The 20,232-nt window shown below is 40.1% G+C and overlaps 1 protein-coding gene across 1 annotated transcript in view; it reads right to left on the bottom strand.

Moving 5' to 3' along the window:
- Positions 1-9,815, bottom strand: part of LOC125460977 (leucine-rich repeat-containing protein 72) — a 61,403-nt gene extending 51,588 nt beyond the window's left edge. Inside the window, exons 1-2 of the mRNA XM_059641685.1 lie at positions 9,791-9,815; positions 4,757-4,830 (exon numbers count right to left, since the gene is read on the bottom strand). The gene's annotated coding sequence lies outside the window, so the exon portion shown is untranslated. The remainder of the gene's footprint in view (positions 1-4,756; positions 4,831-9,790) is intronic.
- Between the last annotated feature and the right edge of the window lie 10,417 nt (positions 9,816-20,232).

The following is a 20,232-nucleotide window of genomic DNA, read 5'->3' as shown; positions in this document are numbered from 1 at the left end:
TTTTGACCCAGCAATCCTGAAGTAGTGATGATAATATTTCAAAGTCAGGATGCTGACAGGCTTGGAGTAAAATTTGAAGGTGGTAGTGCTCCCATGCACTTGCTGCCCTTGTCCTTCCAGACAATAGCTGTCATAGGTTTGAAAGGCACTGTCTAAGGAGCCTCGGTAAAACATCTACAGCTATAGGGTTAGGGTTAGGGTTAGGGTTGTAGATGGTGTGCGCTGCTACTACAGAGTATCAGTGGTGAAGGGAGTGAGTATTTGTGAATGAGCTATCAACAATGAAGGCTGCTTTGTCCTAGATGATGTCAGACTTCTTGTGCGTTGTTGGAGCTGTGCTCAACCAGGCAAGCAGTGAGTACTCCATCATACTCCTGCCTTGTGACTTGTAAGTAGGGAACGCGCTTTGAGGAGTCAGGAGGTTTGTCACTTGCTGTTGGATTCCTAACCTGCTCTTGAAGACAGAGTATTTAAAATGGTAGGCCAGTCAAGTTTCTGGTCAATGTTAATCCCGAAGATATGGAGAATTTAGCAATGGTAATGTCACTGGGGCACAGTGGTTAGCACTGCTGCCTCACAGCACCAGGTCCCCAGGTTCAAGTACATCCTCGAGCGACTGTCTGTGTGGAGTTTGCGTGTTCTCCAGTTTTCCTCCGGGTGCTCTGGGTTCCTCCAACAAGTCCAAAAAACGAGCAGGTTAGATGGATTTGCTATGCTAAATTGCCCATTGTGCCCAGGGATATAGAAATGCAAGGTTACAGAGGTAAGGTAGGGAGTGCATTTGGGTGGAATGCTCCTTGCAAGGTGTCAAGTAGCCAAATGTCATGCTTTCACACGGTTGGGATTTTGTGAATGTCAAGGGGCAATTGTTAGAATCCTTCTTGCTGGAGATGGTAATTGCCTGGTTCTGGTGTGGCACAAATATTACTTGCTACTTGTCAGCTCATGTCTTGTTGAAATTGTACATGGACTGCTTGATTATCTTCTAAGTTGTGCATTGTGTACATATTACGCAATAATTAGTGAACATTCCCACATCTGATTTTAAGATGAAGGGAAGGTCACTGATGAAGCAGCTAAAGTTGATTGTACCAGTCAGTTGAAGATTAAAGATTAGTAGATCAGATACTGTGCACTAGTCTGAATGAGTTGGTCCAATTTTGAACTTATCTGCTCTGGTACAAAGACACACTTTTCTCAAAGGAGTCAATGTTATTGCTTTAAATGTTGTTGCTTATTATTGAACGACAAAGATTTAAGAAAAACTTATCACTGAAGGTCAATGGGAAGAATATTCTCCTCCCTAGTGTGGTGTGAGTAATGGCAGGAAATTGCAGTCAGAATGTAAAGAATTTGATTTTCGATGACGAGAAGAATGGTTTCATTTTGCTCCTCATATCATAAATGATAACTTCAGAATCTCACCATTGAGTGGTGCCTACCAAGTTTCCAAAGTATTTGCATCTTCTACTTCCTTCACACTAGTAAGTACACTTCTGTCACAACTACCATCCCCATCATATCTTTTCAACACACTCACTGATTCATTCTCCCGTCTGGAGTACACCTAACAATTCATACCGTTGAGTCTCTCCTTAATTTAAGAAGGTCTGGTGAACCTAGCCTTTAATAATCCCCCAGAAATAGAACTCAACACCAACACCTTGTCTCCTGCAACAAAATTTCAAATTTTTGCCTTTTATCTGCACTATTTCTCATCGTTTGAGCTTTTTTCAGATTTTGTTTAGTCAATTTACAATTAGTCAGTTTCTCTCTGAAATTTGACATATAGATTGGAAGTACTGTTTCTGAAATTTGTTTTATTAACTTTTCTTTAATAATTTTAATTAGTTCTCTCAAATCCAGTCCATACATTAGTTCAAAAGGAATAAATCCTGAGAATTAGATCATCCTTAATGACAAATAGTAACAAAGGGATTCCCTTGTCCCAATAATTAGGATATTCTTGATCACAAGCCATATTCATGGCGTTCAAAGTCTGATGTTAACTTTCCAATGTAATTTAAGAGTGTGGGTCAGACACAAAAAAATATGAATTTTTATTTCCCAAATATTCATAACTTGTATAAATATCTGCAACGTAAGTTGTAAGCCTTGATAGGATTTATTTTGTTAATCCAGATCATGCAAGCAAAAGAACTAACTCTTCACTGCTACTTTTGCAGTAATTTCTCCTAAAAGCATTGTGTCAGGAAATCTTGCGGAAACATTCATAGTTATTAAAAGATACTGCTTTCCTAGTCTTCATTTTAGGTAGGGCCTAGGGTGTAATCTATTAAGACCCTACTAAACTTAAATTGGAATTAAAAGTGCAAGTTTAATTGAGCATTAGGATTTCCCCACAACTAACACGATATTTTCCCTCCAATATCTCTTGCAGCTGTGCAGATCTCCAAGATCCATGTGCCACAATAGGTTCCACAACCAGAAGTCAATGCATCTGCAAACTCATCAGCACGTACAGTCCACACAGCTTTGAGGGAATATTGTTGACACGTATGGCATGTCTGCCAAAATTTGCCTACAAATTTATGTAAACCTGGCCAAGAGGAATATTTTAATGGTTTCATTTGATTCCCTGATACTGAATTGACTTGCTATTGGAATTTCATGAGCCACTCATAAAATTTCATTTCTAAACTCAGATGAACCATTATCTGATGGACCAATGGCCATTTTTCATCAGCTGGTCTTTGAGGGGGTCTCCTTTCCCTCATTGAGACTTTATTTTTCAATTAATGATATTCGGGGATTGTTTTTGATTTAGTTTCTAAGTAAGCCATTTTGTGTAACTTGTTAACTTACAAATCTGTGCACATATTTTCTCTGTCTTCGTCCTTTTCAGTTATATTTACAAAAATTACATCCAGTAAGTGAATTTTCAAATTACCCCCCTGTTCTTGGATACTTTTTCTTTCTGTGTAATTTTATAGGTCTTAGATCTAAACATGACAGAAACAGGAAACAATCCAGGATGTTTCTTTTGTAATATTTTGGTTTCTTTAAACTGCCAGGTCATTTCACAAAAGCAAGTCAATTGTCTTTATAGCTTTTGTTTCACTTCTTCCACCATAAATCCTCCATTTACCAAAGTATTCTTTGTATATTTCTGCTTTCCTGTCTCCTAATTCTAAATTTTGTACAATCTCTTGAAGCACCTCATCCTTAGGAGATATTCTTTTGGTTTCTACCTTCAATATATTTGCTATATCCCTCAAATTAGCCTGAGTCAAAGATTTTAAATAATCCACTGTTTTACTTTCCACGTCCAGAAAACTTTTAGCAACATCCAAAATCATTTTCAAATTTTATGCAACACTATGTCTCAGAATCATGCATTTGGGTTACTTTAACAAAAATGACTCAGATCATTCTTAAATCCCAAGTGTCCTTAATTGTAAATGGAGGTGCTGGCATTGGAATAGGGTGGACAAATCCAGAAGGGGCTACAGTCCAAAAGTTTGTGATTTCAAATAAACCTGTTGAACTGTAACCTGGTGTTGTATAACTTCTGACTTTTGTATACAAAATCGACACATATCTGCATCAAGTGTATTTTTTTTGCATTGGAGGACATCACAAAACTTTTGTTGAAGACACAGGAAGCTCAAATCAATGGAAGTTAGCTACAGGGGACAGCAGTTTGCAAGAATTTGTTTTCTCTCAACTGGCACTGACAATTCCAGTTTACCACACAAAAACAGAAACTGCCAAAGAAACCCAGCAGATCTGGCGGCATCCGTGGAGATTTGATGAAAGGTCACAGGACCCAAAACATTAACTCTGCTTTTCTCTCCAGGTACAGCTAGATCTGCTGAGTTTCTCCAGCAATTTTTGTTGTGTTTCAGATTTCCAACATCTGCAGTTCGTTATTTTATTTCAGTTTATAACAACTGCCTCTATCACAGTTAACCTCACTTTTGCTCTCACTAACTAGTTTAAACATTAGAACATTAGAACATTACATTACAGCACAGTACAGGCCCTTCGGCCCTCGATGTTGTGCCGACCTGTCATACCAATCTCAAGCCCATCTAACCTACACTATTCCATGTACGTCCATATGCTTATCCAATGACGATTTAAATGTACCTAAAGTTGGCGAATCTACTACCGTTGCAGAGAAAACGTTCCATTGCCTTACTACTCTCTGAGTAAAGAAACTACCTCTGACATCTGTCCTATATCTTTCACCCCTCAATTTAAAGCTATGCCCCCTCGTGCTCACCATCACCATCCTAGGAAAAAGGCTCTCCCTATCCACCCTGTCTAACCTTCTGATTATTTTATACGTTTCAATTAAGTTTCTTTGTATGATTTTTGAATAAGGTAAAAATAGGCCTCCTCTATCTCTCATTTGCATTGCAAGTAATGCAACATTTCTCTTCACCAAAGTATGAATAGCTGTTGGCAATCAGAATAGCTAATAAAATGCTCTTTGTTCAGATGCTTCCATATCTTATGTAATATGCTTCATAGATTTCAGTGAATCCATATTAGTCTGGTTGCTACAATGTTATAGATTGAAATGCATATTATCAAATTGATTTTTTATATTAATTTAGGTTTAAGTAAGTAATATAAAAATAATTATACAGACATCTAAAATATTTTATCTAACCCAAATGCTCAGATAGATAGAAAAGCACATTCTGTGAAAACTAAGTAGGTCAGCAAAAATCCTACATGATTTATTAATGTTTCACGATTAGTGATAAAGCATTATATTACTTACTCTTTAGCCAGGTAAAGTTCAACGAGATCATTTTTCATCTTGCATTTAGTGAGCTTTAACTGATTTTGTATAACCTGTTTGTAATTTAAGGAACAGCATACAAATTAAATTTACTGCAATTTTAAATTCAAACATTCTGCTATTATTCTATTTTACTTTATGGCTATCACCCTTAATACTTCTTTGATTAAATCAGACTGTTCCAAAATAATACTTTAACTTTGGAATGAATTTCTGGTTTCCAATATCTTTTCAGAAAAATAATACATGAAGAGATAGCAGTAAACTCAGAAAGTACATCACAATAGCGCAGTAATAATTAAATAATTCTGTGTTTTTCGGAGGCGCTATATTCGAAACTACACTATATCTGTTACACAAAGTACTGATCTCATTTTGAACATTTTGCAAAGGTTGATAAAGAAATTTTCAGTTTTTAAAATCAATATCTCTGCTTTTACCTTGCTAACAAACTTAAATCCATGAATATGTTCACGTAAATATAATCAAGATTCTGAGTCACACTGTGCAAAACTACAAAGATACAAAGTTAATATAAGAATCGGCTTACATCTGTAAATGCCTCCTGCTACATACTTTACATGCAGTTTCATGTTTTTGTCAGTCGATGGATCAAAATTTTTCAACTTTAAACACTCACATCCATATCTAAATTGGACACTGATGCAGATGTGTCATACTGTAATTGCAATCTCCTCCTGGTATGGGTTCTCCAGGACCTTCACTGTGGTCAGTAGGGCATATTCTCATCTTAGATTTGTGCACTCTTGGTTTCAAGCCCTACTCAACAAACTTCATTCCAAAACCTCAGCTGACATTGTGTTTTATTTTCTGGGATATGGGCGTCACAAACAAGGCCAGCATATCTTGGTCACTCCAAAGTGGCCTTTTCTGACTTGGTCAGCTAGTGATGAGGGCTGCTTGGAGTGGAGTTACATGTAGACCAGACAGAAGATTTCTTTCCCTAAAGGATATTACTAAACCAGATGGATTTTTACTCCAATGATGATAGTTTAGCACTTATCGTTACTACACAAGTCCTGGTTTATATTCCAGATGTATTAGTTGAATTTAAATTCCACAACTGCCACAATGGAATCTGAATCCGTGTTCCTAAAGAATTATCAAATCTCTGGATTACTAGTCCAGTGACATTACCACTTTGCCACCATGTCCCTCAGCAACTCACAGTAGTATAGAGAGAGGGCTTCCCTGTCCAAGGTGCCCCTCGAGGTACCATCTGAAGTCTCATAAGGTGAGACAAGGTCCAACATCGTTGAAAGAGAACAGTGAAGTTTTCTTGGCGCCTTAGACAATGTTTAACCATCAGCCAACAGATTATCTTTGATTTGAAGCAATTTATTGTTGTCACATGTACTGAGATACAGTGAAAAATATTGTTTTGCATGCTCTACAGGTAGAATGTATCATATAAAGTGCATCCGATAGCAGAACAGAGTGCAAAATACAGCGTTAGTGGTGCAGAGAGAGACAGCGAGAGAGAGAGAGAGAGATATCACCATCAACTTCAAAGGGGTCCATTATTGTGGATTATGGGCCTTGCTGTACACATTGACTGTTACGTTTCTTGTTTTACAACACTTCAAAACTAACTTGTAAAATGCTTTGAGATACTAATTGGAAACTGGTCTATCGGCTCACTAACTTGATCATTACTGTGCAGCAAGGCTACTGCTGTTCGTCATTCTGAAAGAAAATTACACTTCACCCATACATTAAACATAGTCATAGAATTTTTACAACACAGAACGAGTCCTATGGTCCATCATGCCAACACCAGTCACCAAGCATCTATCTAGTCAAATCACATTTTCAAGCACTTGGATGAAAGACCAGTCTTACGCTATGGCATTTCAAGTATCTTTTATTTTCCTTGACTATTCCCACCTCCACCACTGTGTTAAGCAATGAATTCCAGGTATGCACATCCCTTCAAATGAAAAGATTTTCCGCAAAAACCCTATAATCCATGTGATCCTTACCTTAAAACTGTGTCCAATATTTACTGACCCTTCTACTAGTGTGTAACATTTCTCTATATCTCCCTGTCTATGCCCCTTAGAATTTCATACACCTCAACCAGATCTCACCTTTTCTACCCCTCAACCCTCCCTACAATCCCATCACCCTACCACCAGCCTTCCATACTTTAAACAACCTTAGCCTGTCTTCATAACTGAATCTCATCTGCACCCTCTCTAATTCTATCACACCCTTGCTATAGCCGAAACTGCAGTAATCCAGCTGTGGCCCAGCTAAGTTGTATACAGTTCCATCATAATCAACTTGCTCTTCCATTCAATGCCTTGCTAATAAAGATAAGTATCCTGTTTGCTTTCTTAATATATAATAACATAGAAAATAGGAGCAGGATTATGTAATCCAACCCTTTGAGCCTGCTCCACCATTCAACATGATCATGGCTGATCATGCAACTCAGTTCCCTGTTCTTGTTTTCCCCCCATACACTTTAATACTTTTAGCTTTAAGAACTGTTTGGTCTCGAGTACTTTCTGTGGCAGAGAAGATCTTAGGCTCACTGCTCTTTGAGTGAAGAAATTTCTCATCTCAATCTTAAATGGTCTACCCCATATCCTTAGCGTGAACGTCCTGGTCATCAGGAATATCCTTTCTGCATATACCCTGTTTAGTCCTGTTAGAATTTTATAGGTTTCTATGAGATCTAACACCGTCCTCAACAAGCAAATTTTTCTAAACTTAAATGAATATCGTCTTAAATAGATCAGTGTCTCTTCATGTATCAGTCCTGCCACCCCAGGAACCAATCTGCTAATCTGTTATTTTTTTGTTGCAAATCCTTCCTCAGAAAAGGAGAGCAAAACCACACACAATACCCCAAACGTGATCTCACCCAGATCCTGCACATTTGCAGTAAGACATTTCTACTCCTGGACTCTAATCTCACCACCACAGTAGATCATGGAAGTTGAATTCAATGAAAATCTGGAATTAAGAGTCTGATAATGAGCACCATCTGTTGTCACTTGTCAGAAAACCCCAATTGGTTCATTGATGTCCTTTAGGGAAGGAAACTGCCATCCTTACCTGGTCTGGCCTACATGCAACTCCAGAACCACAGCAATGTAATTGATTCTTAACCGCCTGCTGGGCAATTGACCTAAAGTTTACCTCTTCACCATTTATCACATCGTCAACTTACATGTCATCTGTGAATTTTCCCATCAAACTTCTTACTCATGTCTGGATCATAAATGTACACTACACACATCAAGGTACTGTGGTACCCACTGGACACATGCTTCCAGCCAGAAAACATCCTTTGACCGTCACCCTCTGCTTCATACACTAAGCCAATTTTAAATCCAATTTGCCAAATTGCCAGGGATCCTATGAGCTCTTAGTTTCTTAACCAGTCTACCATGAAAAACTTTTCCAAAAGCCATAAAGAAGTCTATGTTGACTACCTTCACTTACATACCTAGCCATTCCCTCAAAAAAATTAGTTAGTTGAAACACTGCTTCAAAGGCTGATATCCCATTACCAATCACCCTTTATTTCCAAATGTATGGCCTATGACAATATCACTGCCTTTCACTGAGTCAGGCACTAAAATGACAGCATCCCTCATATTCCCACTTATTATGTTAGCCATGTTTCCCTGAGTTAACAGCCCCAATCAGGGGACTCATATTCTGTGATGTCAGCTGGCTGAATTCATTACAATCACTACATTAGACATGATCAAAGCCATGCTGACTATCCTAGATTAATGCTTTACCTCCAAGTGGAGACTAATTCTCTTCCAACTGCTAACATTAAACACTTTGGCCTGTTGTTTCCTGGTTTATCCCTACTATCCTTCTTGCGTCCTAGGACCACATCAGCTGTCTTGAAGTTTTATATTACCTCTCCTGTGGCCAGAGAGGACTTGAAAATTACATCAGTGCCCCTGCGATCTCCTCCCTCGTGTCCCTTAGCAGCTTTGGACTTTATCCACTTTCAAGTCTGCTAAAACTGTGAATACCTCCACCCTCGTGATGTTAATTTTGTCAAATACATCACAATCACTTTCCCTGAATTCTATGGCTATATTATCTTTCACCATAGCAAATACAGATACAGAATTCTCATTTAAAACTCTAGCAGGCTTCTCAGTTCCAAACAGACATTGCTCCTTTGGTCATGAGCAGGCCATACCCTTTTCCTTGTTATTCTCTTTCTCCTAAAATACTTATAAAACACCTTAGGTTTCCTTTAACCGGTGATTTTTCATGCCCTCTGAATGCTCATTTATTTTTATTAAGAAACTCACTGCACTCTCCATACTCATCTTGGGCATCTGCTGGTTTGAACAATTGGTGTGAGTTTCCTTTATTATCCCTCTTATACAATCCTTCCACTTCAGTCCAACTGCTGATATTGGAAAATAATAACTTGTGGACTGAAATCTCAAAACAAATACCATGCAACATCCAAGATATGTGAAGAACGTAATTCCGACGGTTTTGAACAACACTCAACCTGAAGGACGTCATATGAAATAATATAAGCACTGTGCAGCGTGCAAACTCATCACTGTGCTCCAGTAATCAACTGTGACCAGGAGATAACAAAGTGTGAGGCTGGACGAACACAGCAGGCCAAGCAGCATCTTAGGAGCACAAAAGTTGACGTTTCGCGCCTAGACCCTTCATCAGAGAAAAAAAGGGTCTAGGCCCGAAACGTCAGCTTTTGTGCTCCTAAGATGCTGCTTGGCCTGCTGTGTTCATCCAGCTTCACACGTTGTTATCTTGGATTCTCCAGCACCTGCAGTTCCCATTATCTGTGACCAGGAGAAACTGCCAGAGATTTCACTAGTGAACTATGAGTGAATGTATGGAGAAGGGAGAGTGGGACTCAGAAGGGAAGGGGTTTTGGGGAAGCGGCTGCCAGAGTGAGTGGTCTGACGCAGAGGAGCAGGTATCCCCTCAAATACCTCTCCCGAGCCCGGGCGCCGCCAACTCTCTCACCTCCTCCGCCGCCATCGGCTTGTCCACTGGGGTTGCCTAGCGACGTGACGTCACTGTGCCGTCACAAAGGAACGTGACGCTCACTCCGCAACGCCCATTGCGATGCGCACCGCCCGCTGCAACGTGCACCGCCCACTGCAAAGTGCACCGCCCTTTGCAATGTGCTCCACCCACTGTAATTATCACCGCGCACTGCAATCTGCGCCGCCCGCTGCAATGCGTACCGCCCACTGCAACCACTACTGCCCTCTCCAATGTACATCGCCCACTGCAATCACCACTGCCCACTGCAATGTGCACCACTCACAGTAATCACTACTGCCCACTGCAATGTGCACTGCCCTCTGCAATGTGCACCACCCATTGCAATGTGCACCACTCACAGTAATGTGCACTACTCACTGCAATCACCACTACCCACTGCAATCAGCATTGCCCACTGCAAAGACCACCACCCACCATAATCATCACCGCCCACTGCAATGATGACCACCCACTACAATCACCACCATTCACTGCAATGACCACCACCCACTGGAATATGCACTGCCAACTGCATGTGCACTGCCCACTGCAATGACCAGTTTCCACCGCAATGCACATCACCCACTGCAATGCACACTGCCCACTGCAATGTGCACCACCCTCTGCAAACATCACCACCCACCACAATTACTACCACCCACTGCAATGTGCGCCACCCAGTGCAATGACCACTGCTCATCACAACGACCACCACTCACTGCAATGAGCACTGCCCACTGCAATCTCCACCGCTCTCTCAAATAACCACCACTCACTGCAATGAGCACTGCCCACTGCAATCTCCACCGCTCTCTCAAATAACCACCACTCACTGCAATGAGCACTGCCCACTGCAATCTCCACCGCTCACTCAAATAACCACCACTCACTGCAATGAGCACTGCCCACTGCAATCTCCACCGCTCACTCAAATAACCACCACTCACTGCAATGAGCACTGCCCACTGCAATCTCCACCGCTCACTCAAATAACCACCACTCACTGCAATGAGCACTGCCCACTGCAATCTCCACCGCTCTCTCAAATAACCACCACTCACTGCAATGAGCACTGCCCACTGCAATCTCCCCCGCTCACTCAAATAACCACCACTCACTGCAATGAGCACTGCCCACTGCAATCTCCACCGCTCACTCAAATAACCACCACTCACTGCAATGAGCACTGCCCACTGCAATCTCCACCGCTCTCTCAAATAACCACCACTCACTGCAATGAGCACTGCCCACTGCAATCTCCACCGCTCTCTCAAATAACCACCACTCACTGCAATGAGCACTGCCCACTGCAATCTCCACCGCTCACTCAAATAACCACCACTCACTGCAATGAGCACTGCCCACTGCAATCTCCACCGCTCTCTCAAATAACCACCACTCACTGCAATGAGCACTGCCCACTGCAATCTCCACCGCTCACTCAAATAACCACCACTCACTGCAATGAGCACTGCCCACTGCAATCTCCACCGCTCACTCAAATAACCACCACTCACTGCAATGAGCACTGCCCACTGCAATCTCCACCGCTCACTCAAATAACCACCACTCACTGCAATGAGCACTGCCCACTGCAATCTCCACCGCTCTCTCAAATAACCACCACTCACTGCAATGAGCACTGCCCACTGCAATCTCCACCGCTCACTCAAATAACCACCACTCACTGCAATGAGCACTGCCCACTGCAATCTCCACCGCTCACTCAAATAACCACCACTCACTGCAATGAGCACTGCCCACTGCAATCTCCACCGCTCTCTCAAATAACCACCACTCACTGCAATGAGCACTGCCCACTGCAATCTCCACCGCTCACTCAAATAACCACCACTCACTGCAATGAGCACTGCCCACTGCAATGAACACCACTCATCACAATGACCACCACCAGCTGCAATGGCCACCACCCATTGCAATGACCACAGTCCACTACAAATACCAACACCCACTGAAATATGCATCACCTATTGCAATAAACAGCACCAACTGCAATGTCGACTACCCACTGTAATGTACATTGTATTATCCACTGCAATGTTCACTGCAATGACCACCATCTACTACAGTGTCTACTACAATGTTATGTCATCTACTGTAATGTCCACCACTTACAGCAATGACCATTACCCACTGCAATGTCCACTTCAAAGACAAGTACCTACTGCAATGTTCATCACCTACTGCAATGACCGCCACTAATGCAATGTCAGCAATATATCACAATAGCCTCCATCCACTGTAATGTCTAGCACTTAACTACAAAGTCAACTACCTACTGCAATGATCTCTGCCCACTGCAATGACGGCCATGAACTGAAATATCCACTGCCCCCTGTAATGTCCACTGCAATATCCACTACAATGAAAACCATCCACTGCAATGACCCCTGCAAAGTCCACCATTCATTGTACTGATCACCGACCACTACAAAAGTCCGCCAACCACCTCAATGTGTAACTACCACTGCCCACTGTAATGTTTGTTATAATGATAATTGGGAAAGATTTTGTGAGTAATATGTTTAAACACAAAGTCTGTTGCTCAACTGTTATTGCAGAGGAGGTGGCCAAGAGGGCAAGTTGAAAATCAGTTAACAGACAGGGATCTGTAGTCCTGATGGATAGTATAGTGAAATGAGAGCTGGCGTCTATCCTCCATCTTCCTGTACGAGGCCATGACACCAGATGCTGCCAGACTGGAGGAAGATACTCGTCTGAGACAGTGCAGTCTCCCCGGTGAGACGAATTGCCCAGCAATGTTAATGGCATTCTGCACTCCACGAGGATAAGTACCACCATCGTCTGTCTGCTAACTGGCACTCATTATAACTTTGTCATTGCACAAACGTCTCACCAGGTCGATGGTCTACCACTGTTGTTACTGTATGCATCAACTTCACTTAATGACTTTCCCCCACCTCATTCTCTCAAATTACTAAATTTTCCTACTTTCTGCACTTCCTACTCACCCTGTCATTCACTTCACAATCTTTCCTGCTCCTGCATTGCTATTTACAGCTCTTCCAACCACTTTCATCTCCTGTAGCTCCTCCTTTTTGCCGGAGTAGTAGTGGCTAAGATTGGATGTTACCCTTGACTAAATGTAGTAGAATTCCATGACTGAACATAGCCTCTCTTCATTTGCCTAAGGACTTAGTCCTCTTAGACTTTAAGACAGGCTCATTTGATTGAAGCACATGTTGTAGGTGTGACAGTGACGTACACAGACCCATATGCAGTGCAATATGTGTCACCCCATTTACTGTTCAGTGCTTATAAGAGCAGCTACCTGGATTTCTGTCTGCACAAAGGAGTACAGCAAGGCCGTGATGTGTGGGTGCCTGAATTAGGGCTGTCAATCTTGTCAGATGGTGAGGAGTTAATAAAAATTAATTAATTGATAATATGAACATGAATGAATAAAACTTCAGCTTATCTTTTAGGACCAGTGAACATTTACTCAGCAGCATCCACAACAGATTAGGTTCTATACCAACTGTTAGCAATGATGGGTTGATGTAGAATTGCCTTTACTTATGCTAAGCTTACATCAGTTATTGTTGATTGTAAGCTAAATTAGAAGGACATCAAAAATCAAAGCTGATTTTTTTCTCTGTACCGCTTGAGGGAATAAACATGGGACATGCCATTTACTCTAAAACCGTTCTCCATTGTAAGCTTCACATTTCCTTCTAAGTCATGCTGTCCCATAACATCAATGCTACTGACAAAGGAAATATTGATAACCCTATTATATTGCTGATTCAACACTAGAAAACTTAGGGGAGCAGTAGCAGATATTGAACGTGGAACGAGTGAGTGCAATAAAATAAACAGCCACCAGAGGTCAGCAATAAATGCTATTGAGCACCAGAACTGAGTTTTTAGGCGGATTCCATGAATTTGACACGCACACGGAAGTTATCGTGTAGTCCTTTGTTATGATCAACGGTCCACCCAAACATTTTCTACATTTATATTAGGTTATATCTTTATTTTATTAATGCATGCTTGTTTTTAATTTTTCTCTGTTTCTGACTGAGTACAAATACGCTTATTGACTATTCAGCATTTCTAAATTTCAAGTATTTTGTGTTGCTTGTAAAATGACCTTTCACAAGATATTTTGCACCAGATTTCATGGTAATATTATTTCAAATTCAAAAGTAATTATAAAACCATTTTACTTATTTTCTCAGTAATGAGCAGGAGGGGAGGCTATTATTTGACTTGCGATTGGTACGGTCTTTTTGTAAATGTCTGAATAGATAAATGATAAAATTTAATGCAGACACTGCAATCTGCCCAAACATCATAAAATAGTTCAGGATGAATTGGAAAGAATCCTAAGAGCCTTAGTAGACTGAACTTGCACATGGAATACAAAGCAACAATCAACAGAACGACTGCAATGTGGAATTGTATAGCCAAACAGTTGAAGATAACCAGAAGTTTTGAATACACAGTGTGGAGTTTCAATCAGACAAAGTGCTACGTTCTGTTGTGTACGGGAAACCTGGAGAAAGATGCAGTGATTTTTGTTGAGGTTCACCTTGAGCAGCTCCGTGATGTTCTCTATGGTCTACTCTCTGGACACACACACAAACAGCTGGAGGACCATCAGCACTTTGGACTGCCCGAAATATGTTGGCCTTCCAGAACAAGATGTTGACTTTGATCAAGTGTTGCAGACTGGCACGTTCCAAGGTCCAGGACTGCATGTTGAGAAATACATTTAAGTTTGGGGCTGCTGCTGCCATGGTGCACTGGGGAAAGACCGGTGTCTAAGGTCTTTCTGCTGAGGTTAAATGGGGGTCTATTCGGTTTTTGGACCCTCCTGGTGCCTCGGATTCGTGTAAATATAGTCTAGTTCAAGTAAGAGATGTCTTTGGTTTGTTTGGATAGAGTTTAACTCCATTGTTTGTTTGTTTCTTTGATATGCTACTGTACAGAAACAAACTGGTTGGTGATTATGTATATATACAAAGAAATTTTTTGGAATAAAGTATATTTTTGAAACTTTAAAAAAAACTGTGCTCAGTAATAGTCTTTGAAACCTTAGGGAAATATCAAAAGCTGAAAGTACCAAGGTTAATCCTATTGTCAGGATATAGGATGAGTAAAGCGGTATGATGGGTGGTCTTATGGAGATGAATAACATACAATAACAGCTATATTAGAATATTAATTAAATTGTGAGAATAGACCAAGGGTTCACAGGGTCATAATGGTAAATTATAACTTAATGATAATCAATAGTTCCCTTTCACACAAAAAACTGAACTTCTTGGTAGAATGATAGAGACAAAGTACCAGACTATATGTGGAAAATAATTAGATATTTTAACAAGTGGACTCAATATTGTCTCTTAATGAATGGTATAAGATGGGCTGAATGTTTGTCCTTCAGCTGCATTTAACTTTTGATATTTTATCCTTTTAAGTTAATTTTTCTTTACAAGCTGCTTTGCACTTTTTGTCTTTGGTTTTTATGTACTTGCATTTCTATTAATTAATGTTATTGAAAAGGTTGATATTGGTAATAAATGATGTTTACTTGATCTGTCTGCAAATTACACTAATACTTTTCTTGCCTGTATGTTCCATCCTAGTTTTAGCAGTTGCACTTTTAATCCAAGCACTTTTGCAAAAAGAAATGTAATTCAATTACTCATCTCAGCAATCATTCACTAACGGGTATGATTTTTCACACAGGAAATTCTGTCAAACTGGTCATGGGTATTGTGGACTCTTATGTGGCTAATGAACCTTATCACTGACCCAGTCAATTGGAAAGATCTATTGAAGACCCTGTCAAAGGCTGGCAGTACAGAGAAATTAACCAACATCTTCCATCTCCCTCATGACAAGATGTCACTGACAGCCCTCACCGATGGTAATATGACAGAATCCTTTGAGGTCAAGACAGGAGTCAAGCAGGGATGTGTCATCACCCCCACCTTTTTCTCCATCTTCATTGCCACCATTCTTCACCTTGTTAAGAATAAGATTCTCAGTGTCTACGGGATGGACGGAAAACTGTTCACCCTCATTCGGCTGAAATCCAAGAAACAAACTTCCTCACTTGAGGAACTGCAGGATTATTATCTGTCGCAATGGGTAGAATCTTCCCCTCCCTGTTGTGCTGAGACTAAAGCATGGTGACAAATTAGGGTTAAATTGAAAACAAATCCGATTCTCAATATTGATAATCTTTTCCAATTTTCCCTCAAGCCTTAATGGTAATTTTAAAATTTCACCCTTGAGTGGTGACAACCTTATTTCCTTGTATTAGCATTTCATTAAAACGCCAACTCATGCTATTTACATTCCACTTCCAACTCTCTTCCTCTCCATTGAGAAAGTAGATAGAGCAAACTGCCAACAGTGAAAACAGAGCATGCACCTGGTAGCTGCAGCTTGCCAAGTGCCTGTCCCCAGCCATCATTCCATTGCTTCTTAAGCACAATGTTCCTGCATTTTCCACCATCCTCCTCAACTCTTCATCCACATAACTCTGGTTTCACAAACTACCACCCTTGCCACACTTTCAGCCTGCCCTTGGACCAAGTTGCACATCACTTCAGGCATTCCACACTTCACTTTAGAGTTTACAGACACCTAGGAGTCGCACTGGTTCTGGCAGGTTGCTTTATGCATGGAACAGTCATGCACCTCATACACCTACTCAGGGTGCCTTTATGCTACTGTGGACACACACAACTTATGGCTGTTACCTTACTTTCTTAGTGCTCACGAACATCAGCACTGATTACAGCCAGCCAGCCTCTGTGTGCATGTTACATTGTTTTATTAGTGCAGAAGTTTTTAAGCACTCAATTACGGTTGCCAAGTCTGTAGTTTAGCCTTTTTCAATGTTGAGGGACAAGCACGTAGTTTATAACAATGGAGAGCAATAAAGAGAAAATGATTCAGCCGAAGAGGCAGGGACCAGCTGCTGTATGGCACCAGGCTTCATCAACATCAGAGCTAAGCATGTAGAGTCCACACAACATGGAAACAGACCCTTGGGTCTAACCAGATCATGCCATCCATAATTCCGAACTAAATGAGTCCCACCCGCCTGCGCTTGGCCCATATCCCTCCAAACCAAACATTTCTTATTCATGTACCTACCTAAATGTCTTTTAAATATTGTAACCATTCCTGCATTCACCACTTGCTCTGCAAGCTCATTCCACACACAAACCACTCTCTGTTCCCCACCTTAAGGAAAAGGCACCTGTCATTCACCATATCTATACCATTCATTGTTTAATAAACCTCTGTAAGGTCACCTCTCAACCTCCGATACTTTAATGAAAAAAAATTCCAGCCTATCCAGTCTCTTCTTATGACTGAAATCCTCCATTTCTGGCAACATCCTGGTATATCTCTTCAGAACCCTCTCCAGTTTTATAATTCCATTCCTATAACAGGGAGACCAGAACTGGACTCAGAGTACTCCAAACAAGGAATGTGTGCGTGCTTCAAGCAAATGGCAACATGTGAATGTCAATTGTGCACAGTCCTTAGTGGTGTGAATTGGATCTACAGTCAGATTACACCATAGGGGATTGACCACAGTCAGTCCTACAGGCCAAGTGCAAACAGTTGAAGACTACATATAGATCAGTCATGATGCTTTTGAGACATCAGTGCAATCTGGGCAGAGGGGATAGTTTTTCTTTCAATGAGACAAAGAGAAGAGAGAAGAGCAGTTAGTGGTCATACATAAACAGGAGTGGGTATTGAGATGTGCCCAGTGAATGAGGTAGTAGTAATGGTGTATTTGCAAGGATGGGGATGGTGAGAGCTCGAGAGTGGACATGATGTATGCAATACTGAGAACTGCAGTCCATGAGCCTTGTTGAGATATGTGCTCAGTGGCAGAATTAGACAGACAGCTGGCTCTTGAGTATAAAATAGCAGAGAGAAGATGATGGCATTTAACATTATAGAACATAAAAGACCACTGATATTCTTGTGACACTACTGGACATCCCTTTTGTACAAAACACTGAATTGCATTGTAAATTTTGTCTACACTGATGGGTTTGTTGACATTCTCTCTTTTGGTGGTCAGCTTGGAAAAAAAGCACTTCTCTCTACTACCCTATCCAATACACCTCCATTCTTTGTCTTGGAAGTGGGAAGCTAGCTTGACTTTCCTCTGAGACACTTTCTATGTTGGGGACTGCAATTTGAGAGGCTGTTCCTGGCTTACAGCATGTGAAATGGTGCATATCTGGACTTTTAATATGATGCCAAAGGTCTGGAAGCCAGAATATCTCACCAGGGATAAGCCCGTCCACCTCATCACCACTCAATTCACTGAGAGCTGCAGCCAACAGATCAATAGCATGATTAATTAGGTCAAAAGCAAAAAACTGCAGGAAAACATTTGCTCAGATCATGGCAGGTCGAACACAGTGAAAAGCATTTGCATCCACTTTAAATGGAACAATTCAGGTCAAAACTTTCCAAACATGCATTTCTTGTCTTGTAAACATCTTTAGTTAGCTTTCAAATTGAAATTTACCATTTTATTTCCTGATGTTGTTGGAAGAAAAATTGCTTTTACATTTATCAACCTCTAGTTTTGTTTTGATGGTATTTTTCAGCATTCAGGGTGGCTTATCCCACAGTTTAATTCATGTGTCTTTCACACAGTAATTGTGTTGATGTGTGAAAATATTAAAAGTTGCCAAGCTTATGAGGACATATGCTGTCAAATAAGGCTGCTTACACCAATATTATTAGGAAATAATGCTGGATAATTGTTTAGAGAGGTTCAAAAGATAGTTGGCAAAATGCTATAAATGTTAACATTTGGATGATTTTATATCATTTAGCGTTTGTCTAATGTTTTAATATATGATGAAAAATGAATATAATTATTCATTTAAAAATAAGTATTATTATTTTGTAGCTATTGGACACAATCTGAGGATCTATTTTCCAGATGGGATGCTTAGCTTAAACACATCTAAGTGCGGACGTAAGAGACTCTGTTGCATTATTCAAAGAACAGCAGGCGATATTTGTCGCTCAATCAACATCACTAAAGTAAAACAGATTATCTGGCCATTTATCAAATTGTTTTTGTGGGAGTTTTTTTCTGCGGATTCACTGTTGTGTTTCCCTGTATGAAACAAATGTTTAGACTTCAAAATTATTTAAATGGTCATGAAGGGATGTGTAATGTCGTGGGCTAATAAATGAAGCTTTTTTAAACATAAATTCTTTTTTCCCTTCTTTCGCAAGCATCTGAGTCCTATTATAAACTATTTTGAATCATAAGTTGTAGTATGTTATGTATCTCTTGATTAAAAATAGAATGTAGTTTCCACTGTTGAATTTGTATGGACATGGATGAAAATGATATATTTAATTTGAATGCTCATTTAACGGGAGGAGTGTCAGTGAACTGAGAGATCAACTCACTTTGTTCCCTCTATGATGCTCCTATATCTCTATCTGCCTTTTCTGAATGATATTATTTATGTTACTTTTCTGCGGAAACTGGCAATTCTCTAAAATTGTCAGTGACCATTCTTCTTGCATGAATTGAAAGCCAGCAATTTTTTTTGATAAAGCTTTCTTACAGCAAAATTCACAATTTCCAGTAAGAATAATACCTCACTTTCTCCCTAGTTGGTTAGACCAGAGTCTAATTATATCACATTTTCACACCTAATCATGAGGAAGTGAAGCTTGCATTCTTTAAGCATTATAATTACTGTATTTACATTAATTACATTAAAATTACATTTGAAAGTCAAATTTCTTCAATAGATCTTTATATCAGCTTCATTGATGAGTTTAATTAAAAATAAATTGTTATCACTTCAGAGACTATAATTTCTTCTGTATTATTATTTTAAAATGTATTTATCTGAGAAATCTGGGGATCCACATCGAATAAGTGCTCCATACAACTTACATTAATAAAACTGTAATGAAATATCTCAAGTTACTTCACGGGAGTATGAAAAAATAACAAAGAATAACATCAAGAGATTTTCTGTCAGATGACCAAAAGCTTGGTGAGAGAGGTAAGCCTTATGAAGTGTCCGGAAAAAAAATGAGATTGAGAAGTGGAGAGACATGCAAATTGTATTCCAGGGCTTAAGGCTTCAGCAAATGAAGGAATGCAACCAATAATTGAATAAATGCAAATGGTCAGAATTAAAGGAGCTCACATATATTGGAGGGCTAAAGTGACGGAAAAGATTAGAAACAAGGTTGAGAATTATAAAATGAAGACCTCTATTTCCGATATCAAACTGTGCAAGTTCCTCACAGTCCCTTTTCCTGAATTCCAAACCTACGTTCTTCATTTCCCAAGTGAATACCAAAGAAAAATATTCATTTAAGACAATTCCAATATC

Source organism: Stegostoma tigrinum, chromosome 2, assembly GCF_030684315.1.
Source record: "Stegostoma tigrinum isolate sSteTig4 chromosome 2, sSteTig4.hap1, whole genome shotgun sequence".
Classification (NCBI taxonomy): domain Eukaryota; kingdom Metazoa; phylum Chordata; class Chondrichthyes; order Orectolobiformes; family Stegostomatidae; genus Stegostoma; species Stegostoma tigrinum.
This window is presented reverse-complemented; position numbering and strand designations above follow the sequence as displayed.